At 36.5% G+C, this 26,763-nt stretch overlaps 1 protein-coding gene and 1 long non-coding RNA gene across 19 annotated transcripts in view; both read right to left on the reverse strand.

Moving 5' to 3' along the window:
* LOC126915820 (neurobeachin) overlaps positions 1-26,763 on the reverse strand; it is a 413,960-nt gene that overhangs the window by 118,502 nt on the left and 268,695 nt on the right. The window lies entirely within an intron of this gene.
* On the reverse strand, positions 1,855-26,429 carry LOC126915859 (uncharacterized). The gene is made up of 4 exons (XR_007710358.1): positions 16,745-26,429; positions 10,707-16,374; positions 9,765-10,607; positions 1,855-9,439 (listed from the first exon to the last, which is right to left on the reverse strand). It is a non-coding gene; the product is annotated as an uncharacterized LOC126915859 (long non-coding RNA).

A 26,763-nucleotide genomic window follows, 5' to 3' on the forward strand; every position in this document is an offset into this window, starting at 1 on the left:
CTGCGGATTAATGACGCTACTTTCCCAGTGATTCGAACGTGTCAATCAATACCTACGGTTATCCTCCCTAGACGTCCGATATCAGATTGCACTCGTCATTTTTGAGGATCTCTTGTTGTTTGACTCGCGTTCTTTCGGGCTTGGATTTCCACAAAGGTGTCTTGTTATTCTTCACTTCGTACATCCCTTTTTCTTTTGAAATAACACGAAATAAAGCGTCTCCGGGCACTAAGTCGGAAACAAAACAAGATTCTTGAACGAAACGTGTGACTTGAATTTTCCTTCGTCATTTAACCATCGGATAAAATCGTAAATGGAGATATGAAAGCTTTCCATGATAACTGTTCAAATACTTTCGTGAACCAGTGTAGGTGTTTGCCAGTTTGTACTGCTTGTATCAGTTTGAAAAAGATTAGAATCTGAATGAAACGAGACTTTCATTGTACTGCACAATTTTTATTTAACTTTTTAATTGCGTCAGCAAAAGGACGTGGAAGTTTCCTTTTCAGATGCGTTTAACTGGCTGAGTGAAAGAACAACGCTATCGTCGGAAAAGTTCGAATTGAACCGGGAAGTTGCAGCTCGTTAGAGCGTTTATAATCCGTTTACGAGCGAGTTAACTTCAAGTTCCAGGAAAAACAGATCGAAAGCGATTTGTTCGAATTATAATCCACGATTCTGGTTATCGGAAGAGCTTCCACACGCGCCAGGTTATGGCGGGGCGTTTAAAAACGATCGGCAAACTCGTTCGAGTTATTGCTGTTGAAATAACGTTTCCGCAGTTTGCCTGTTTGCCTTTCGTTCGTGCGCTTAAACATGCACTACGAGTGGAAAAGCAAACCAATTAGTCAAGCAATGTGCCACGTTTCCACGGTGAAAACGCAATAATTTTGTTTCTGTCGATGATACGAAATACATGTCGGAGGAATGTCCGGTAAAATAGATTTCAGAATTCAATTACGTTATTTTGTGTTCGATTAAAATAATTCGTCACCTGTGTGTGCTACTAACTAACTAATTTCAATATTTGTGGATTATGGTTCGACAGATTTTATCTGTAGGAAAAAATATCAATTTTCTAATTTTAGCTTCAATTCTTCAGTAAATCTTATCGAATATAAAATATAGTTTTTCAATATTTTGCATCTAACACGGTATTACATCTGTTAAGAAGTGCACATTTATATATACAAGATTGTAATAGGGAAGGTTCAAATAGGTTCAATAGAAAAATTCAAAAGGTTATTTTCGAACAGTTGCAATAATTTAGGATGATTTGCGAAAAGTGGCACGAAACAGGATACGATACACACGGTTCGATAATAACGCAGGTGGAGTGGATTGACGCGAACGGGAAATTGCACGTGGAATTGTTAATTACCGTGCGAACGTAACCTAATGATGCGGTCCGGATCGGAAGATATTGGATCTGTACCGTGCCGGCTGCTTCCTAAATCGATCGAATCCTCGTTGTAATTCCAAGTACATGTCTCCTAAAATTGCGATATCGTGTTTTACACGCAATCGCAAATCCATCCGGCCGGTATCACCAGTCGTTCAGTAGGTCATCGGTGGATTTCAAAGGATGTGCAAACGATCAGATTTCTCTAAAGAATTATAAGCTGAATGAATATGAACTTTTATTGGAACGAAATAAAAATTTCTGAAAATTTCAGAGATCTTCGTATATTAAAAGATAATATTATTCGTACCTGTTTGATTTGTAATAACGATAGATTTCTAATATCAGTAGAGAGGAAGTTTACTTTAGTATTTTTATTATCTTTGTATATCTATGTAGTTCAATTAATTAATCCACTACCATATTTTTTATTTATTTTATTATCACTATTCTTATGGTAAAATTATTATCAACTTGGTAAAATTTGTTCAGTCTTGTATAATGCTCTAGAAATTTTTCGAACTGTGGATAAAACAAGTTGAAGTGAAACTGCTGACCACAAAAATTCTTATAAAACGCTTAGAATCGTGACGTTCGCGAATGTGTCGTGAAAATATATCGAAAAAGAACTCGAAAAATAAAGTAGCGAGCTGCGTGCAAGAAGCTGAAACGACAGAAGCATCGGAGCAGTAAACCAGAAGCTGACATCCTACCTTCCACGTCGTCGAATTTTCTAAACAGGTCAATGAAAAGGCAACTGTTAGCTTCCAGCAATTCCTCGTTGTCACTGGTATTTGCCAATTCGTCGAGGTAATGCAAGAATGTTGGCACAACTTTCGTTAGCTACTGTCATCATGTACATGTAATTTGTTTTAACTTTAAGATAGAAATGGTGAGATAGGTTCACAAGATTTACTCGAAAGAGAACGTGAATAACGTCTTGTTAATAATTTTAAAGCAATTTCACCATTTCCTGTTTTATCACGCATTAAGTCGTTAGCTTTATTTTTTAAATAAAATATCAAAAAAAATACCAAAGATAGACTTTCTTTAGAATATCATTCCACCTTAATATTTTAATGCAATCTTCGCGATGAAATTTTCTATAAAAATAATTGTAACTGAAAATAATACGACACATCAAAGGACATTTTGCAACTCTCTTAGGAGACGTAGCCACAAACAAGACACAGAACTTGATATCATGATCCAAGTGTTGGAAACTCAGTTGATAGGTTTCGTTGATAAATCTCACATCTTATCCCATATCTTATCTGTGCTAATACAACTTCTTGCTCTAATACTACCGTCTATCGATCTCCAATCTCAACAAGATTACGCAACGTGACGCTTCTCAGGTTCCTACACCTGAACAAGTTTTCGCTTACGTGGGTGATTTAACGATCCCTTCTACGCATCGTGCGATTCGATCCTATTTTTGTGCCGGCATTTATCGAAAGCACCGAAGGATCAACGATTTCAAGGATTATCGATGGCCGTGTGGTATTCTTCGCAGCTTCTGATTCATCGACGTCAAACCCCTCGAAATCTTTGCAATTCGAATCGACACGAGTATTCGGAATACGAAACGGAAATTAGAAACTATGAGATCCTCGAACGCGTTCGATGTGTTCTCGTACACGTAAAATGACAATAGACGCGACGCGATAATAACACGTATGTGGGTATGTGTTAAATGTGACTCGGAAGATTAACTGTTTCGCTCAGTTCGCGGGGCACTTGACACGTTCGTCCCGGAAAATTAATATTCGTGCGAGTATACAAGATGAATGAAATTGAGCAACCAAGCTCGAGATTTTCAACGACTTCGATGTAATTTCGGGATTCAAGCTTCGTGATGTTACACGCTTCCATGATTACGTTCGAGAGTTGAATTTCGATGCAACTATCCCCTTTCTCCATCTCGCTTGAAGATTGTCACCGGCCTCGGCATAGGGAAGTTAAATTAAACGGATACGAGAAATGAGTCGTGTTCCTCGGTGTCTATGAGTTACAACGAACTCCTTTAATTATCGTAGGTATCACAATTGGATAATCGTTATACAATAAACAACTTTGTAATTTCTTGTTACCTTTGTTACTAATTGAACGCGTTTTAACCTTACACCATAATTTACCAGCTACGTAATATTACTTAGACAAGTTACAAATTACAGGTTATAAACTTCCATTAAAATACCAAATATTTAAGCACTTTTAAAACAAGCTTCTCGATTCTATCGAAACAGCAATTCTCGCGAGATTAATTTACCGTGTAACGAGCAGTTCGTAGTAAAAGAACCGTGATCGCTTTTTAATAAGATAGCGGAGAGGTAAGAGAGAACGGAATATTCCGAGGACTTTTTGCTGCGGTGGAATTGGCTCGATCAGAATGCAATGGAGCGAGAGGCTATCACACGCAGCGTTGGTCAGCTCCAACTTCATCGCCTCATCACGTCCTTATCGACTCCATACATCAAGCGGATTTATTCCTACGTATCTTGACCTTCGTTCGTGGCTATCTCGTCGAAAGTATCGCCACGTATACGGTGATCCACGTTTAGATTCATGGAATCACGGCAATCTTGTGCACCCGACCCTTCTTTATTTTTGATCCTGATCGAAAGAAACGAAATCCTAGCAGTTTCGTAGGTTGCGATTCCGGTTTACGAGTATCGAGGGCAACCGAGGGAATTGTTTCTAATAATAAAGCTATCAGGAGTGCATTTTTGTTCGTCGTTACCATACTTGAGAAGCTCTGCGACCGATAGTCTGAAAAATAATGGTAATAATGTTAAAAGATTGGATTTCAGTTCGATTTACCAGTCGTAAGGTTAAACGAGATTTTCGGATCGGAAGATGCTTAGGTGGTTCGAGCTTAAAGCCTCGAAGAGAACCCAGACCTCAGAGTTTCCGAAACTCGAATTATTCTCAACTTTATAGATATGAATAGAATAATCTTGAGATTTATTCGAAATACAAATTCGTACATTTTACCATTCGAATCTTTTCGTCTAGTAGATATTACTTGTATGAAAACAGTGAGATGCGTCTAACTTTCAGAAATTATTAACTGAAAATTTGTTGATTCTTTAACAGGACTTTGGCTTTCATCGAGAACCACGGAATAAATGGAAGAGAGAAATATCAAAAATAATATGAATGCGAGGATAATAGAATATTACGAAGCGGCGTAATACAATATCGCAAAATAATTTAGGTGCGATCAATCCTAAATATTCGCCAGGCCAAACAAAGAGCCGATTTTAAAAGGCTATTGAATCGGAACGTGTGCATTCGTTCGTGGAATCGATGGAACACCACAAATTAAACACCTTCGATCAGTCATGAACGTCGCACTCGCAGATAAAATAATTTTCCACGTCTAGCGCACCTATCGTTCTGCAACACGTTTCGCGCTACTATTAGTTTACTGTTTATACGAACAATTCTATTGTATCGTATCAACGAAATATTCACGGCTCAATAATCCTTCGATATTATTCTATAAACGACTTTTATGTTATGTCAAAGCTGAACGTGTGCTGAAATGCTTAGCGATTTTACTCGAAATTCGGGGGATAAAATACCATCCGATTCGATTAAATATATCAATTACAGTAGAAGCACTATTTCTACAGATAGATAATGCGTTTTCTACGCTACCAGTAAAGAAAGATTAATTGTCTCGAGGGAAGATATATAGAGAGTAAGATTGCCGCAAAGAATTTCCACTTTCCTGTGTGGAAAGGAAAATTCCAACAACTGAAACGGGCAATTTTTCACCTGGCCGAGGCTGAGAAAGCGGAGGTCAAGTGCAAGATGTCTTCGTGGACATTTGGAAGTAGAGGCAAGAGTATCGTATATTTCTTTCGAAATATTTTCCTTTTTTTTCCTTAACTCTAAATTTTACGATTATCTCGCAAAAATAAAAATTATTAGTAAAACATTGTCGAAGGCGACATATACTTTATTCACTGACTTAACGTCGGGAAAACCCGTTATGAAGATTGCAAATCTGAGTTTTAGGGGGATTCATGTAGTAATATTTTATGAACTATAATTTGCTAATTATCAAACAAGTACACAATTTTTAAATATTTAAAAATTTGCCAACCTATACTCCGATTTAATTGTGTATAGCGCATTACCAATATATATCTTAACGAAGAAATACGTAGAAGAAAAGTTATTCTGCAACATAATAATAAATATGATGTAAAAGAATAATATCAAAAATCGAATCACAGTGCTCGCAAAAGAAGCAGACACCGAGGAGAGGAAATTGCATAAACATACTGTCTATTTTCTGCAGTAAGGGTAAGTTCATAAAGAAGGAGGAAGAGATCCTTTCTGTCTCGCTGCTTAATCAAACAGGTCAAGAGGAACGAATGCTAATACAGAAAGGAGTACGACTGAACCTCTTCGTTTCTTAGCGTCTGTATATTAAAAAAAGAATATTATTTTACAATTTCCATTATATAAATATTTTCAAAATAATACGAGTTTATTATGTTCCAAGGAAGTTATAATTAAACTAAGTGAACAGAGATAATGATTTTCGAATGAATCTCGAACGATGCGAGAACACTGAACACTATCAAGTGCTATATTAATTTGTTTAACTCGTATACTTGAAACTATCAGTTATCCAATTCATTTCTATATCTAATACATGTCTCTTCTGACAATCTATGCTTATGAATGAACACTTAAAAGCATTTCGACAATTTTACTCACAAGTATTAGCCATTCGCGTTGTATCCGTCAACTAGCATAGCTAACGCCATATCCCAGTACAAATCTCATTTATCTAAACACCGAGTCCGTAACGGTAGCCCGAGTCCCTTGGGTAACGCGTAGTGTCGTAATGTTCATCCACAATTTCGTGAGATAGTGGCTCACGAAAGCTGAGACACGATAACGTAGTAATCTTGTTCTAGAGAAGTTTTGAAGGAGCGGCTGATTTGAAATTATAATCAAGAAGCTGTCCATAAACGCGGCCAGAGTAACGACCCTCGCGGCTTCTCTCCTTCACATCGAAATATTTCCTCGCGATTTCCCCTTTCCACGTGATTCCGCTCCTTCTCTCTGAGATTTTCTCTGGTTCTTTCCCGACGTTTCGCGTCCCTGTACTGCGGAGTCAATTTCGACAAGATGGAAATTTTCGCGGCGATCGGTCGAGCACAGATCTCAGCCGCGTTCAATTTTAACGGGGATTTATGGAGATAAACTGAAATAAGATTGAACGCTGTTCACTATTCCAGCCACGTTGACGGATATTTTATACCGGTTTCCTTGCACACGTTACTCCCCTCCCCCCCTCTCCCACCCGTGCTTCTCTCGTTCTCCCTTTCCCATTTTGCGAATTGAAATGCAACTTTATAAACGAGCGCGAGGGTGAATGCTAAATAAACGCAGGATCTTTCGACCATCTGCGTTTTTTCCAACCATTCTTCACTTTGCTTACGAGCATCCCTTGTTTCTTGTTAATCCATTAAGGGGCGACGTTGCGTTAACACAACATTTCGTTTGCAATTTTCGCAATTAATTTATGTCACCTGATACCTTTTCCCTTGCTATATTTTCCTTCTAAATTTTACAATCGTATGAAATTTAAAGAAATGGATATACATCTTTGCAACATCATGATAAACCACGCACACGCATTGCTAGGTAATATGAAAATGGGAAACATCGATTTCCAAAATATGAGGCAAAATTGTCTAGATTCCCCGAAGCCAGTCGTGTTATCGTAAACTCGTCGGATTGTCTGGTTTTGTGTTGGCGAAGGCAAACGGTCGTGAACGAATAGACCACGCGCGGACAAAGAGAGTGACGGCAATCTCTAGAGAAATAGGAATGAAAAGTTTCTTCCTAGCGTGGGATCCCCGAGGAGGCATCGCACATAACGAGGATAGTGTTCTCGGGTCATTCGATAATGAATTATTATTCCGGGGCCGCGGCCCGTCGTGACAATGCATTAAATTAAAGAAGCCAGCGAGTTCGCCGCGCGAACCACTTTCTAGTATACGACGGCTGTAGCGAAGTTGAAATAACATTAATTAAGCACGACATCGGGAATAGACGAGAGGATACGATAATAGGATCACACTGACGGTTATTAAACGCGCTGACTATGTTCTGCAGACTGTAAGTAAATCAGGAAACAAGCAGTTTTGGAACCAGTTCACTACGAATTTGAGTCTGTTACAATAACTTATATGTAAACTCGGGACTATTACAGAATCTACAGTTTAGTAGATTTGGTTAAAGTAAAATGAATCGTTGAATACATCTTTTTTCTCTTTTGATTTTCTGATTTCTATGCCATTGTGGCCGAATATTTCAATAAAATATCGAAGATGAGAATAAACTGATACGTTGGAAGATATGACTTAATGAAAATAGGTGATAGATCCACAAAGTGACAAATACGCATACTTAATCTGAAAATCAAATGGAAAGATAGTTTTAATGCGCGATTGACTCATCATGTTTTTCTATGGTCTACAAATTATTATTACGTATCTAGCGCAATTTAGCTGTTTAACAGCAAGAATATCACGAATCATCAAATAATGTAAAAATAACTTGACGATATTTTCGCAATACTTTCCATCTATCCTCCTCCATAAAAGCTATCAACTTGTGCAACGTTCTTACAAGAAACTTACTCTTGGAAATCCTTTTAACTCGAACTCGACCGTGTCTCGGCTACCGTATTTCATCGTACAGCTCGGCCTTTATAGACAACGGAGGTAGCAATTTCCTTCAAAGGCTCGACTCAACGCGCAGATATGATTTATGAGAATATATCAACGAAAATAGTATAGAAAATTCTTTTACATACGTACGAAACCGTGAAATTCCGTTTTATATTCGAAGATAAATCGTCCGTACTATTAGCTGCTCAAATGTAAAGATTTGCATAGTACGAGGTTTTGAGAAAGTCGGTCGCGATGACTGTTAATCAACAAGATTCATGCAAAGAATATAGCCCGAGGTGGGTTTCCCTCTTCGCGAAGTATTCGAGGTAAAAGAGGGTAGTCGTTTTCAGCGAAATTTTCGTTTAGCTCGTTTGGTCTGCGAATTCACGAGCACCGTTCCTCGTCGTGGCACCTGATTGGCAATAAAACACGATTGGCCCGAGTCAAGACATCGTTCGAGAGCAACGAGTAAATGAGAGGCGTATTTCGCTGTCGTCACTGAACCAAAGCCGTCGATTCTTAAACGTCGCCTCTTGAACGCTAATTGCTTCGTTTCTGAGACTGACGTTAAATCGTCGTCTTCCTTCTGCGTTTCATTGTATTTGCGCTGGTATAAATATCGATTTGTTAACGGATAATATTATTAACAATTTCAACCTTTACATTATACTCATATTTCGTTGTTATTCTGTCTATTTTCGTTGTCCTGTGGTGATATGGAATCCTTTCGTTACAACTGTTAGTATCAATTTGTGAGCAAACCAAGCTATGCAAGATGAACAATAAACTTTCCGTGAAAGCTTATCGATAACAAGTTTCATTCACATAAACATTAATGGCGGCTTTTTATTTTTGCGCTCTGACAGTGTCTCTTTGTTAACTGTTATTAATTAGTGCGTTATAGTATAATCAATATAACGAGTTTTCGAAGAGAGCTTCATTTACGATTCTATTACACTGAGGTGGTCTATTATACGTGTTGGTTGGTTTATTAAAGATACAAGTGAGGAATTCGCAGTTGTCAGTTATATTAAAATCACTTTAAGTACAAATACAGAGATAGTGTATGTCGGTCGTAATCGTCGCTCACTATAATAAATATACTGATTATCCTACAGAGCACGTTCGTCTATTTGTATCGACCGGTGGTGTTATAAAAAGTTCGAATGTAACTCCGATTGACGATTACAAATAACAGCGATAATGTTTTGTCCGGAGTTCGTTTACCTTTGAACCTAGCAAACCAAAACAACGTTGGCACTCCAAGACACAACAATATGAGTCTCTCCGATTCGGATCTTCCATTCATTCATGTGCCGCTACAACACTATATATATAACATCAATATAAACATCAATAGCTGGCAATAATTAGATTAAAAAAATTTTATTTTTTAGTTTAACTTGTATAATATATTTCCAGCATATTTCAAATCTTTCTTTACACAAGTATTCTCTTATAAAAGTGATTTACGATAGTATATTTTACGCTCCCTTTTTTCACAAATTTTTACCGAGCAGAAAGTAACAATTCAGTAAGGATATCTCCATTAAAATCGTGGTTCAAATTTACAAAGAGAGGAACTGCAACGGGTATAGAATCCAGAATACAACTAAAAGTTCACAAAGGTGAATTGGTCTTGTATAGTATACCTATGCTCGCAATTGTAGCAGGTGCGAATAAACTTCTCGGACGTTGGATGTGAATGAAGGTCTCGTTGCACTACTGCCTGTAAATGACAAGTGTTTAGGAAAGCATAGATGGGATCAAGTTGCTGTTTGGGATAGAAGGCAGTGTTTCAGGCAAGATACGGCTTTAAATGGATTGTACGGATAGAGAACACATGGAGTTTCCGATATAACGAGTCGTTTGGCTTGATGGTGATGGCTTTGCGAATAGAATGAAATCGAAGAACGAGTTTAGTTTGCGGTTAAAGTTAGTTGGTGTAAAATGAGAAATGTAAGAATAGAATTGTAACTTGGAATTGTATCACAACGTCTATTCATTTTACTGTAATTTTCAAAATAGTAAGAACATTCTAGAGTATTTCATCTCTTGTATCCGTCTCCTACACTAAACAGCAAATTCTTGGAATGCAATGAACATTATCTTCAAATCTATCTTCATTCTCACAACACAATCACAGTGCTCGAATCAAGAAAAATCTCTCGTTAATCAATTGACAGATTTTCTTCGTTATCTATGACATCTTACTTGAAATTTTTCCACTTCATCTTATTTGTTCGCTTTCCCGAAACGAACGAACCTCACGACGACAATGATGTACGTCGAAATCGCGTCACGGAAGTGATCATCAAGGTCCTTCAGGAGGTAATCGCGTTCCATGCCAAACCAGAGATCGTGTTAATACACTGCTGAGAATTCAGTTTCACGTTTACTATGTCTATTGACAAACATCAAATATTCCAATAGTTTCCTGTTAGCTCAGTAGTTAGCTTCCTGTAGTTTATTATTAGTTTCGTATGATGACAATTCTATAGAATCATATTTCATAAGATCACATCTATTGATGTATTTATTTGAAAGAACTATATGAACGGTTTATAAGGATTCAGCAAAGAGATAAACCTAACCTTGACTGTCTTTCCTTCGATCTCACTTCCATTTGATGCACTTATACTTCGATTTTCCCACCCTGTCTGCTCCTCCTTTGTCTTATGCTCAACGACGATCCGTTCAGCACGAGTCGGTGTACTCGGCCGCGCGAATCCATCCTCCTGGAAAATTATTCCTCTGAAAGGGAGTCGGGCTTTGGCACAAACTGCTACGGAACCAGCCACCGATTTCGAGCCCCCGAAATCGACTAAGCGATAACGCCGTCGTGACGTCACATTCTCGATAACTGAGAAATTTCTGTCGGGCCGTGGAACCGTAGTCAACGGACTGGAAGAGCGTAGAGCTTTGCGCGTTTAATGGCGAGTTAGAATTAACCAGGCGTCCGCCTCTCTGCTGTCCCAAATGATACCGACGCACAAAACCAATGCTGTTGGCTGGAGAAACTAAACGTGGGTTTGATAGTTTGAGCACAAGAAACGATTAAGAACTGAAAGACAATTAACACGTCTGTTTTTGGACCGCTGAGTGTTTGCACTTGACAGAACGATGGGAATATTGTCTGTAGTCTTATAAATTGTACATTTGAATGTTTTGTTCTACAGTATTGGGTTTATTTTCATTTTTAACGAATTTTTAATGTAGTTGTTTCAATATCGAAAACTTTCTTTGGTGAATTGTATTCATTATTAAGAAATCTATTAAACTGAAATTATAATATCGTTGTAATAAAGTTATAATAAAAAAATCTGATCGATTTATAATATTTTAATAGAGCTTCCAAATCATTTGCGGTATATATGGAAAAATTTATTTTTGAAAGAAAAATCTTTTATCTATTTTTTTCTATGAACTCCTTCTTGTTATTAGGCTACATTAAATGAAGCGGCATTAGATAGCCGAAAAGACTGTGCTAAGTACTCGTCCTAATGTACAATAAAAGGAAAACAAATAAAACATCGCCGCTGCCGCAAGAGTACGCTTTACGATCTCGTTTCCAGCACGCTTCCTGCTCTTATTTGCTCGAGAAACGCATGGCTGTCTAAATCGGAAATGTTGCTCGGAAACCGCTCCAGAATCCTGCAGTGTTTGTCTACCAACGTTGTTTATGAGACGCTGCAATTCTTATCGTTTTTCCCTTTGCCTGGCAAAACTAACCCATGTAGACCGATATCAAAAAGCTTTTCCGTGATACGGTGCCTGGTGGAACGTTTCCCTTCCTCCCTATATCCCGTAACAAATCGTCGCTCATTAAGAACGATTTGTCTTACTTCTCTTGTAATAGGTCGGGAGTATCTAATAAAACCCGGTTCTTCCTTTCTTAATACGCTTCCGTAGAAGCTCGTCCTTCATGATTTGGCCCTTTTACATGAGTTCTCCAATGAGACGGTGAATTTAAAATTTGATGAAGCACGGAGACCATTGAATGAATTGAAAAATGTTAGTTGAATGAAAACGAGAATAATTTTAATTATAATGGAATACAAGATAAGTGGAAAAGTTAAGATTTCGATATTTTTATTTTAATTTAATTATATTACTCTATTGCGTTTCAAATTAATATTTTCACTTCTGACAAAATACTTAAATTTAATTCGATTCTTCACGAAGAAAATTTTGATCATGAGATCGATATATGAGACACTTCGATTCGTTTATTCGACATTTGGAAGAAAGAGCTGGATATTTCGTGGGACCGAAACATCCAGCGAAAGCTATTAGTCAGTTTATACGGCTTGCATACTAATGTTTGCCGTATGAAAGCAATGGATGGACCAAAGAAAGGTAGCACATTTTTTCGTTAATCCGAAAGGCAATATCGGACTTGCAATGATCACTATATCGGTGATGAAAACGTCACGAATAAATGAACCCCTTTGTATGCTGACATGGCATGGAATCGGAGTTTGCGTAAATCACAAAGCAGGAATACCGATAGCATCTATCAAATGACAGTTCTACTTTTCGATTAACTTTACTCCCGATAATTAATCTCGTCGATAAATTCGTTTATCGCCGATAATCATTCTATTGGAAGTATTTTTCGATGAAAATGTACAAGTAATACTAGTAATTCAATTTAAAACAAGAGATACAGATGATAATAGTTGATTTTTGTTTCGTCTTGAAGAAAAAATAATCGAGAAAATCAGGTAAAAGATAGAAATTAAAGTATTGCATTTATTCATTCATTCAAGCAGATAGTATTAGTTACGTGTTAGACATTGATCCTCTAATCGTCTGTAAACGTTTTCACCTCTACGAAGCTATTAACGATTTTCTAAATGGAAATTTAATTTTCAGCGAATGTAAGTTCATCAACCCGTGCAATTTATAATACATTCTACACACAAAAATCGTAAAAGAAGCGAAATGATGCAGCACGTTGGTGTAGCTTGAAACGTTGTTTTCTCAGCGAAACAGGATACCGGAAACACTTTTTTCCCAGCCATCCTTTCATCCCCACTGATTATTCAGCAGGGACACAAACAGAATGCGTCGCGACGCGCCAGGGCGTTGTCCCGCGAACGATTTCCGTGGCACCGTTCTATGGCCGCACAATCGTGCACCGTCGACTAGATTACGTCCCAGGAACGTTCAAGCAACCGCAGCTCGAGGACTTGTGCTGTTTGAATAGACCTCTTCACGATAACTCCCGTTGCAACGCGCGGTTCTGCGAAATTGTTAGCGGCATAGATTCGGCGAAAGGGAAAAGCAGATTGTACGATGAACGCAGGATCGTTTGACTCCTCGTGTTTCGGCACGCTATAGCGGAGATACATGGATTAGCTTTGCACAGTAATAAGTAGATTAATTCGCTTCTCAACTTGATTTAGTGAAATGGAAATGGAATGGAAATAATGTTATTTTCGTGAAAATGTGTTTTGAAATATCTCCTGTAGGTGAGATGTTTTTAGTTGTATTGATAATCATGAAAGTAAATTAAGTCAAGCAACGTTTATTTTGAGACTTGTCGACAAGTATTTTTTTCTACGTCATCTAGTGGACTTAATAATTTCATATTGTTATAGTATACAATGTTGGAACATCAGAAATTAAATGGAAAATTCAATTTCTATGTATTACTAAATCATCTTATTAATTTATGTTTTCCTATGTTTAACTTTATGTTGTTTACAATCTTTGTTTAAAGATGGACTCATTTATCAAAGTAAAAATAATTTCACTTGTATGAGACAACAAGGGACTTTGTTTTGAATCGTAGTTTTAAACTTCAGTCTCTTAAATCTTAATTTTTAAACCTCACTTTTAAATCTTCGTTTTAAATTGCGTCGTTAATTTTAAGTCATACTTTTAAAGTCTTAATTGTAAGCTGCGTCGTTAGTTTCAATATTTTATATAGTCTTAGTTTTAGTATCTGTGTGAAAGTCGATGTACTTGATCGATATATTTATCCACAGAAACAGATTCTTGGTGATATTCTTGCTCTTTTCGTTAGTCTTTCGCTCTCTTCCGCGAGTTTCCGAGGCAGAAGTATATGAAAATATTGAATTAAATTTTTCGTTTGCAATTGCAGAATATTCTATTCCATATTTTATTTGTAACTTCAAAGAAGACTGTCGTTTTAATTCAAATCGCTACTATATTGAATCGATAACGTCACATGTGGCACAAAAATGATAAAAAAGAATCAGATTAAAGATATGTACTTCCGTGGGATACAGAAAGGCATTGTATATCACGCGTATTTTGTTCTTAATCAATGGTGCACAGGGCCAAGCTAATTAAAAACGTAATTCTGAGACCCCGCGAGAGATTAACATTACCGCCGCGCAATAATGAGGTTGCCTCGTTAGTTGGTAACGTTTGGCAAGATAGCGTAGACTAAGAACGGCCGTAATTACTTTTCTTTGCTTATGACGCAGCCGTTTTCTGGAAATTCTTGTGTATATCTATTCCCGGAGGATAACAGCCTTTTATTCTTTCTTCGAAGATATTCCTTAATGTCTCGAGATTAAAATAAGCACTCGAGAATGATCATAAGGCGACGCATGTAAGTTTAATGTGTTGTAATAAGCGTTACGAAATGTCTTTTGTATTAATGTCTTTTATTTGATATCAAAACGTCTCAGGAAATAATCCGTATTTTAAAGATAAATTGTTAAGGTAGGGTAAAGAAAAAGAAAATGAAGGGAAACGTGTAATTGCGATGCTATTCTTTTGTTATTTAATTTCTTAGTGGCATTAACAATAACGAGACAGAACAGCTCTTTTCTGTTCAATTCATTAATGGCATTAACAATAGTAATGGTCACACACATACACAGTACAAACACGACTGGTCTTCTGTATGTGTAAGACGAATCATTTGTAGAAAGAAAGGAAGAGGTGGATGAAGCAGAAGAAAACATCGCGAAATTACGGCAAAACATGACATCTGTACTCTAAACAAGTGAAACGTTTATCTACTATCCTAATTCGAGGAAGCTTTTGAGTCATAGTTTTCTTGATAAACAACTTATAAAATTGTGCCATGTTTCTTGGAATATTTTAATATTGTATAATAGTGAACGAATATATAAATTTTAACTACGGTTTAAACAATTATTGAATGTAAGTGGTTGTGGTTAATTTAATGAAAATGGTAGCAATATCATAGTGCAGCATAGAAAATTTCGTAGTAAACTCTATATGTAAATCAGTGTATAAACTACATGAACCTCCAGATGGTATAGGTACTTTATCTTTCTCACGCATGGTTAACAATATTTATAACTCGATCACACGTACGTATCATTCTTTACGTTGCAGCTTCTTAAAATATTACTCTCTCCTCGTTTTCGTAGATCGACCTCAACGATGACGGATGCAGTACATATTTATTCGGGTCGGTTAACAGAATTTTCTTACGTGCTCGGAGAAGACATACACCTTCGGGTTACCTGATTTACGGCGAATTTTCAACGAAACTTCACTCGATGAACAATGGTGTACGTTAATAAATGCAGCATCGGTAAGTTTCCAAAAATTTCAACGGAAGTTTCTGACCCGTTTAAAAACTTGCTGCGGCTGATTTTAGTCAAGCGTTAATAAAATATATTCGACCAACCGACAGTTGGCTTGCACAGAGAAAGAAAGAGAGAGAAGAAATTCTCGTTCAAACTAAACGAAAAAATAATATAAGAGAGAAAATACTCTTGCGGTTTACGTGTGTTCGGAATGAATAAAAAATTACTCAGTGGAAAAAAGTATATTGCCACACATTCATAATAAAGTTTCAGCGCTGTTAGGAGAGTGTAATAATTTCTTCACTCTGGTTCGCGTGCTCGCGACTCCCGAACATGCGCATAAATATCGTGTAGACGCGAAAGAACGTATAAATATATAAACGGGTGTTTCGGATTAAAAAAACAAACTGTTAAATGAAATATTTGATTGCGCGCCAATAAATCTTCCATCGTTAACCGCGCTGTTTATTTTATGCACAAATAGTGGCATCGAGCTGGAAACTTTGATTTCGTAGCCGCCACTATCGGATTACAAATTCGTTAACGTGATTTTTCTTCGAGCTCGAAAACACATGGTGCGGTTTGTTAAACGCGTTTATGTGTACACCGTCGTTCAAAAGTTTAGGCTTGTTATTTTATGTTGTATTCTCGATGTCGTAGCGTTCACAATGCAAATTATTTCCTTCCCTCTCGAAATACGTGTAATATGGGCGGATTCCTACGAACGAATAAGTACATAAATAAATTTCTATAACTTTCTATGCAGTTTGCAGTTCGAAGTTCGAAAAACGATCTTTTGAATCTCATTCTTTTGAAATGTCTAACGTTACTTATACAGATATGGTCAATCTATGTGATTTTAGGATATCTATAGCTCGTAAATAAAAAAAAAAAAAAAAAAAAGCAAAATACGATTACTGAAAGCAATTTGAAAGTTCGTTCCCACGATATCACACTGAAGGGTGGTATTTTCAGAAATTCAAATAGTAAAGATATATAACAAACAGGAAAGTTAATATTTCCAACCTACCAACTGTAATATTATCTTAAATTTTAACCATACATATATAAATATATATACTAATTACCTGCAATCACATTAATGTTTCACTAACAAGCCCGAAGTTTCCAATGGTAATTTCAAAAGTAATATACATATACACAACACCACAAGATGATATCGCGAATATTATCGCCTTGCGTTTCCACAATTTTCGCTTCGAATATCGGGTGAGAGGATGGAACGTTTTACCGTTGGTGATTACATTTTCCGGCTGCCGTATGAAATTTTAACGATCGGCTACGCTAACAACAGAAAATATGTTATCGTGCTACCATCTGATGTTTTAATTTCTCCGGTAATCCCCGTCGTTTCGGCGATTCGATCCGCGAGTAATTAACTGCAACACGACGCTTTTGGTGTGTCTGGTCGGTTCTGTCTGCGGTACATGGAGCATCGCCGACGAAGAGTGGTTATCGTCGATGCTCTGATGTTTCGACAATGACTCGCTTCCGACCGACAGAACCTACGACAACAAGAGCTCGGTCGACATAAATTCGAGCTGACCGCAACGCAAGTGTCGCTATTATCGCGCCACTTGCCGCTAACCGGGATTAATATCCCGACCTGGCTAATAACTAAAGACATTCCTGTTATGCGAATGTATACCCGTCATGCGACTACAATCGTGAAATAGCTGGAAAATATCAATGCGCGTTTGCAACGAATTAAGCCTATAACTGCGAGGCATTTACCGTTCTTCGATGCTAGAGCCAAGAGTAAATACCCGATGATGATGAATAAATACTTGACAGATATATGATTTTATTGAAATTTTAAAAAATTTCTGAAAAGAATAAACATTCGAAAATTTTGATTTCAAACGTTACGCGTTGTATATGTAGACAGTACGATTTTCAAGCTCTGCTTGCTTTGCTAACAGGTTCACCGACTTTTATGTTTGTCGTTTCATTCGTTTATCATTCATCGAAGCTCCAAAATTAAAAATATGAATCTTTTCATATTTCATGACTCATTTTGTCATGCAAACAAATACCGGTAGACACATTCAAATATACATTTATTCCATAAAATTTCTACAAGAGGCTCTCTGAAATCCGAGGAATAAAAACGATTATATCATAATCATCGCAAAAATTATACAAACATGTTCATTAAGTAAATGTGAAAAGAAAACATTGGTAATGTATAGTTATGCTTAGAAAGCTCACAAGCTGGCAACGAGCCTTGGAGTTTCGCTGCTTCCGGTGATGCGCGGCGAATCCTGTTGACTGGAAACATCCATGTTTCATCGTGTTTCTGAGAGAAACGCGGCGAAGTTGAGTCATTAAACTTGACCCGATGTTTCCTAAACGCGTTTGCGCTTTCAGCTTCACTTCTGTAGCACGGTATTAACTTGTAGTATATGTATGCTTGTTTATACTCCCTTCACATTATACGGCCGAATAATGCTGACGACGCGTGGTATTAACAGGCCCACGTAAAATATTTTGTACCGTTGGCGTGCATGCAGGATATAGGGTTAAACATGCCTCCAACATCTGTTAAATTGTATGATTAATGACTTTGTAACGAACTTGGATGAAGTTTCGCGGTCTCGAATGTTCGTTATCTTTGGTACTAGGTCATGGATTATTTGCTGTAATGTCTTGGCAGAGTTATGGCGAAGTGGCAGAGTGAAGGGATTTGACCACTTGTAGCTTGGAAAGTAGATTGCGTTGTAACATTCTGTGGTAGAATACATTTGAGATTTGTCGAATAGGAAAGATTAAATTAATATGAATATGCAACTTTCTAATACCAATTGATTTACCTTTTAAGCATACAAATTTATTTAAAGAGCTATACTCGATAAAAATCTGACATTAGATATTCGTTATACATATTGGATATTTAAAAATCAAGAAATTGTATCAAACGATCACACTATGAAAGTGTTACGATAATAAAATGTTCATTACTGCCAATATTTCCGTTCGATTTAAAAAACTTCAGTGGAAAAGATCTGGTATAAATAATTTTAAATCGAAAAGATATCGTAAAAGGGATAGTTCTGTATTACAGAAACCTCTCACACTCGAGTTTGGATTAGAATGACTGAGGGAAAATGATCTCGAATCGGAAGAGTCTAACATAGATAATTCTAGATTGAAAGAAGTTAACAAAAGTAGTCGTAGATGAAACAAGAGAAGGATAACGGCAGCTTGGTTCAAAGGCAGCGCTAAATCTGCAACTCTGCGTCAAAACGAATTACTAAGACGGCTCCAAATCAAAAGAGACCAACGTAGTCAAGTTCGGATCAAAGATAGATAATCCTGACTCAAAGAGTGGCATGTAGAACAGTCAATTCTGACTTAAAGGGATTGAGACAAATAATATGTGACACAAGCAATACAAATGACCCTAACTCAAAGGGACACGATGCTGGCAGCCTTACTTTCACCGAAGGAACTCCGTATAAATAACGTTGGAGAAAACTGAACAGTCTACTGAACATCTAAACGAATTGATCTCGATCCTTGGACCTTGAGGTGGCGTATGTACTACGTAGGTCCAAGAATCCAGGTCATCCACACCAAATCCCGGGGACCAGCACTGATCTAAATTAAGTTTCTTGGCTCTGTGGTAGTATGTATCAGATCCCTTGGGTTTAGATTGATGTGTCGAATCCAAGATCGTTTGTATCTATTACTTCGAGTCCAGAAAGGTGTCACTATCGAGTCTCCTAAATCAAGAATGATATATCGATTCTCTTGAATCGACGTCCGTCTATATTAAATTTCTTAGGGCAAAACTCGTTTAAATCTGGTATTTTATATCATAGAATTTCACGTGATCTGTTCAATATTCAAATTTTTTATTCAGAATGCTTTGAATCTTTATATTAAATTCGCGGAGTTGGGATATCGTTCGTATTAAAAATGAAATTTAAAATTAAATTCGTTGGACATTTTGACGTCAAAGCTGTTTACGGTAAATTTAGGATATCGATCGATGTAGATTCGAAATGAGAAATAGAGGGCAGAGATTAACGACAGCATGGCTCACTGCAATACTGACAGACCGTAGGATACATAGCATTCTCACCACTGAATTGACAATGTTCGACGTGTCTGTCCAGCGATCGAAGTGGCGTCCAACTAAACTCTCATACTATTAATTTATCGCCGGAGTAAATGAAGTGTACGTTGCATTCGATAGAACATAATTTACAAACCGAAATTAATGCATCGCGTGGAAGATAAGGTTTTCAATCTTTGTTGAATCGTGTTGTTACTCCGTTTTCACGCTAACAGATTTTATCTTCGACGTTTCATTTCGGAACAGATCTTCATTTGCATGCGCGTACACCTGCATATCCCACGATCGGACGTGGCTGCGAATACGTTAGTTTCTTCATTGCAGAAATTTGCAGAAGTAATTCGATCGATTCTATCCTGTCATACGAACGATTGTGTTTGATGGTTGTTTCGTTGTTTACCATGAATGCTGAATTATTTGTGCGTTATTAATTTCATGCGCTAAAGTTTATTGACATTGAATAAATTGTTGGTGAAAACGAATTTTCCTAGTTTGTCGATTTTAAAAGAGTGTTGACAGCAAAAGGTATTATGGTAGTAGCTCATTTTATGTTGCTAAAAAAAATCAAACGTCACTCAGGTATCTTTTTTTAAGAAATATTTTCTCTATAAACAATAAATCATGTACGGTCGAATTTTTTATAGATTTCATACGAATTTTACTTGTCCAATTTGATTTCCACCGATTATTTACACGATCGCGTAATAATTCATCGGGAAATTTTATCTGGCAACTTCATACGTCGTCCATATTTATTTCGCTGTTTGGAAGCGTTTGGAGATCGTCCAATTTCAACAGCGCCGCAACATTGCAGATTTGTGTAACGCGTTACAGGCCGCGTCTGTATTTTGTTAGTCTAGTTCGAAATTCTGATAAATGGTTATTCGATGAAACGTAAATCCTCCCCTCTGCTTCTCATCTGCATTTTTTTCTTCCCTTTTTTCATTGCAATATGCTTTCCTCTTTCAAAGCAACATGCTGTCGGTATGCAACAGAAATTAAAAATTAGTATATGCATGTGAAAGATATATTATTTATTCAATAGTTTTTTACATTTTTGAATATGCAAACAAATATTGAAGACATAAAAATTACAAATCCTCCATCAAATGCATAACATAAAATGTATGATTCTTTACAAATATCATAGGTATTTGGAAAAAATATTATTATTATTGCTATATGAAATTGTATCTGTACATATCTCGTTTTTGACTAATTAAATCTCACCTGTAGTAAATATCCTTTAATTTTAGAATTTAGACGATTCTTATACTGTTGTCTATACCTCATTTTATTGTCCTTTCTAATATTTTTACGCATTCAATTTACTTTATTATAACTGTTATACTTATTATATTCTATACATTATTCATTATTTACGGAATAGAATTCCGTAATTTTCATAATTGTATTTGCTGTCAAAATGCTAAAATACACGCGATATTCCATATTAATGCACGATCAAATTCGAGCTATACTTTGATCAGTGTTACACGATTATCCTGTGAATTTTAACATTTACTTGTTTATTTAAAACACCAAACATATTATCCCGAACTAGCTCATCTCCCTATCTCGTTGATCTATCACGAAATTAATCCAAATTTATGTCCGACTAGCTGTATACGTGTTTTCGATGCTCAACTGTCATGGCAGAACGGAATTGTTATGTCCATAACTCAGGCTGAAATTTATGAAAGCCAGTATCATCCGGTAATCCCGCGATATCCAAGTTATATCGCTTAAATCATTATAGTTCGCGAAACGCGAGTGTTATTCATTGACTTCGCAATGCCGTGAAGAACTTGTTAAATCTGTCTCGGTGCAACCATCTACGTCAAATTGTTCGGACAAAGAGCGCATAGTGTGGCTCAAACTCAAACGTTTCTTTGTCTAGAACGGATTTAACAGTTTACCGATGTCCAACGAATTGTCGTATAAATTTACTCACGATCACTTTTAAAAAACACACATAAAGAGAGAAAGAGAGAGAGAAGGAGAGGAAGAGAATTTTGCTGTTCATCGAGATTGCGTCGGCGTCAGTCCGGACTGATTGTATATACCTCGCCTTCCGATTATTCCGCGCGACTGCGTTTTCCCATTGTCGCGATTTGTCTGACTTAACTGGTAATTTGCACCTTGACAAATGGTTCCAAGCTTCCACTGAAGTAGGTATAGTTCATAGTTTACCGAATTATCGGAAAAGTAAATCGTAGCTGGTGAAGTTTCTATAAAGAAGGTATTCACGGTTGTGCAACATGAAGATTAAATTAATATTAAAATCAGGTGTACCATAGCTAGATTAATATTAAAGATGGATACGCTGACAGACATTAAATATTTAAAAAATAGTTACGTTATTACTATCTACATATTTAATGAATAATTCATTATCCAAATTTTATTTTTACATTGGAAAATACATCACTGCTATTTTAGATACTTTAAATGTACATTAGGAATATAATTTATGTCTATATTGCGACTATGATACCACTTATAAAACTATGATCCACTTATAAACAGTTTACGCGACTCTTGGGGTATCATAACCCATGTCATAACTTGCGAAATTTACGTGTCCGATATTTACTTGCAAATTCGCTACACGAATACGACCTCGGTGTCCCTTGACTTGTAAACACGGATCGCATTTATTCCTTAAAAGCGAATATAGCAGGAGAAAGCGATAGCGCAGTCTGCCAGAGGCATATGCATGAGATAGACGGCTCGGTGTGCAGATTGCACCGACATGAATGACGTTTGCAAGCAGTTATCCAAATTTACATTTCATCGATACGACACCGGTAAATGGTTGTATCTGAAGTACTTCCTCCGGAATACGGTTAACCACCAGCTGTATCAACGTTGCCAGACCTGGTAATTAATTGAGATCACCGAGCTAGCACCTACAGTAACAATCGTCCGCCGATACGATTTTATTTGGATTTCAAGTGCGGTGATAGGTTCCTGCATACGAAACGTTACTTTATCGAAGTTTGAAATTAACAGGTTGGCTATCGTGTAATTAACTTTGTTCAATATTCAGTTGTCATAAATCATGTTAGAAAAATGGTAATTCGCTGTAATTTAAAAAGCTAAATTTGAAAATTTGAATTTTTATTTAAATATTTAGATTTGAACTTGACCGTATGAATTTAAATATGTGTTTGAAAATTTATAAAGAATATTCGAATCACGCTGCTAACTAAATACGTTAATATCTCAATATACCACAGGATTCACAATTTAATTATCATTTGCTATGTATTGTCATATGCATATAAACTAAATTTCTCTTGCAAATACATCCAGATTAGTAACCATCAAAACACATGCATACATAGGTGATGTAATTTAAAAGGAACTTTAAAAACTTCAATTCCAAAACGTATCTCAACCATGCTGTTCAACAACGATAAACGAAAAAGAAGAAAATCTAATACAAGAAAATTTCGAATCGTGTTCGTTATATCGTAACGTGGTATAAAGCGTAATGGCAATGCATGTTAAAACTCTGCTGTGAACAGGTTCTATAACGAGTCGCGTACGGTTACAGGGATTCGCGCCTTTGAACCTTCAACCATGCGATAATGGACACAGCAAATTCGATTGGAATTCTACCGGATTACTGGCACGTTGCTTAATGAAAAGATTCAATATTTCAGTTGTTTTCGTTGATTTTACCGGCTTTACAGAGCAGCGACATTTTCTTGTCTCTGACTGGTGGTACCTTTCAAGTCCGTAACCTGATGTTTCATTCATTTTAATTGCCTCTTTGTAGATCTTACCACGTTGCAACGAGGTTACCACGGTAAATAACGAAGAAATATAGTCGGTATTTAATTGTGTATTTCTCAATCTAGTTGGTATCTTTCGAGGAACGTCAACCTCTGCCTCCGAGGTGAATAACAGTTGACTGTAAATTGGTACAAAGACCCCAGCCGAGAAAACCTCCGATGGAAATTATTGAAATGTTATTTCTCTTCGTCTTGATATTCAAGTACAAGCTAGTCGCGCAAGGACGGAAACCGTTTATTGTTGGTTGGTCTTTGTATCGGGAAGTTCAATTTGGTTTCTATTGATCTCGTTTAAAGGTTTCACCGTTGGTTATTGTCAGTTTGTTTGTAGGACTCAAAGAATAAATATTCGCATATAGCCGTTTGCTTCTATTTCTAAATCTAACGTTGGAAAAGGGACCAAAGTGGATAAACAGAGGAACTTTGAAAGTTTCTATGTACACCAGATCAACATTGAAATTTATTTGCTTAATCATACCAATATTAAACCTCCTATTAAATTTCATCGCTTCGAAATTAATAGTACAGATATTAATACTAATTTACTTTGGTTTTATAGAGTACGAAACTCTTTTTACACTTGAACACTTTTCTACGCTTCTCCAAATATTTTCCTGACCCTTTAAATCTTCTTTGCTGTATTTTCTTACAGAAATCCAAAGAGGAAGAACATTCTTCTCACACAAATCATAAATATCGGAAATCTTCAATTATTCCCATACTATGCTACATACTCTCTACAAAAAGTCATTTATAAAAAGCCAGATTTACAAATCAAGTGCTCCTTCAATTATTTCGACAACAAGAATACAAGAAACGTTCGTTGAAGTAACACGTTGCATACTGTATCGTGCCTGGCTTAGATTTCAATGACTGGAGCCTTCTATGTACGTGTATTTACGTACATGTATATGTATTTCTCAGGACATTTCCTATACATATACGTGCATATAAGACACTCATATGTAGAGAACTAGCATTGTACAGCTGGAGACATCGACGAGGAAACTCCCTTAACAGTATTAACATTTCAGGAACGTGCTCGAACTGGATTCTGAGGACACCAGAAACCGATCTCCAACAGATTATATCAGCCACAGGCAATTCTGTCAAGATGATACGGCGAATTCACACCGTAGATTCGTATTACTGAGCTATTATCCTCCGTTAATACACATTTCTTGATGATTCGCTTATTATCAACCGCGAACAACGAGTAAAATATTGAATTTTACTAAAGTGCCTTAGGATACATATATCGCAGTTTTGATCATTATTTCTAGTTGTTACTATTTCATGTTATAAGATGTACTACTTAAAGTGGATCACTTGACAGTTCTCCATAGTTGCGACGATATAAAAATTATTTTGGGCGCAACTGAAATGATATCAAAGACACGATCGAATTGGTTACAGGTAACATTTTAATTTGAGAATTGTTCCCTGTGAATTATTATTTCACTGAATAACTTTTAATATTTTCTGCCATTCTATTTTCGATGTTTCAAACAACTGATTTTCATTCGTATTCTGTGGAACCTCTTTGTTTTCAATAATTCTATATCCTCTTTTAATAACATTGAAATTACATAATATACTGATCACAATGGTATATTGTTTTATTTCTATATGCCCTCTTCGTTTCGTATCTCATTGTCAGTTAATAAAAATATTGAGATGTATAAAACATTCTGGCGCACCCTGATTTTAACACGCAGATGGATGAAACGAGAAACATGTCTGTTTTATAACCTTTTTCATGTTCAAAATAATTAAAGATTTCGCGGAGATGAGCAAAACGAACGTAACCTCGTAGATATTAAAAGATATACATACTCTACAGTTAATGTACTGTAGGACGTCAATTACCTAAGCGACCATGTACAAATTATATGGAAACTGATACTCTGGTTATCGATTATTCGATTATGTAAATTGAAATGCCAAAGCGTGTCAAATGATGCAAAAGCGAGCATTATTCAATTGCATACATTAATGAAAGAACTTGGGATATGTTTGGAAGTGGAATATAAAACTAGGAGCCGTTCTCACTTTCCGATTTAACTTGCATTGAAATTAAACCATCCTTGTTTTTATTCAAGTTACAATATGTAAAAACGTGCTTTCTGATTAATAGATTAATCACTCGACTTACGTTATCCAATTAATCAACCATCCATTACATTTGTATCTTTATTCGTCGCGCGAACGCAACATCTCATTTACGATTCTTTCCAATCAATTTACGTTATCGGTTTCTGTTCTCCAACATTATGGTTATGGAAGGGGACTTCAAGAATTTGTTTAATATCTTTCTATCTACTATTTCTTCCACTTAGATTCAACAATTTTACGAAATTTCCACAAAAATAAATGTTCGACCGTTCGCGGAGAAACGCGATCGCGAAGAAGCGCGCCAACAGGAGTCATAAATTCCCGTTACGATTATTGCCGTTACGTTAAATGATCGATCCCCTATTTCAATTAGGATAATAGAGATGGTTGAACTGATTATAACACTGAAGTGATAGCTTATAATATACACTTTATTCCAACAACTTTGTAGACATAGACAGTTACGCTCGGTGTGTATAGATATAAGTTAAACAGATGACTGAATTAAGGTTGATAAACCAGTCAAGACATTGATTGGTTAACGCATGAAAAGCCGAACACAGATGTTGACTGGTCTAAAGATGGAAAATCAATGAAATTCAGTGATGATGCTGTGGCGGAGGAAAGCTATTCATGGGTGTGTCCGGCGCACGGGACCATTGGATTTGTTGATGGCAATTTTATCTAGGAAAGTGAAGACAATAATCATTGCTTCTGTTTGGATAAAAAAAAAGTTGGTGGGCAAGGAAGGGTTCTAGCTATCGTACCTTCCCGGAGTAGACAATAAATTTAAGGAACACTTGAAGTAAGAAGATACTTGTTTGATCTGAAGGACCTTAATTATGAAAATGCCAAGATTTATGGTGGGTCCTTAAGATTATTGAGGATACGCAATGAGGGTGTGTGGATATCTAGCAACCATCTTATCTGCGGCGTGGAGCCCGGTTTGTATAGAGAGTCACCGGACATAACAATAAAAGTCCCTTGAGTTTAATAGATTCCATCTTGTCAGACTGATTAAATATTAGATTATGATATAACAATACGTGTATATAAAACTGATGAAAACAATGTGAGGCAAATTGTT

This window comes from Bombus affinis, chromosome 4 (assembly GCF_024516045.1).
Source record: "Bombus affinis isolate iyBomAffi1 chromosome 4, iyBomAffi1.2, whole genome shotgun sequence".
In the NCBI taxonomy this organism is placed as follows: Eukaryota; Metazoa; Arthropoda; class Insecta; order Hymenoptera; family Apidae; genus Bombus; species Bombus affinis.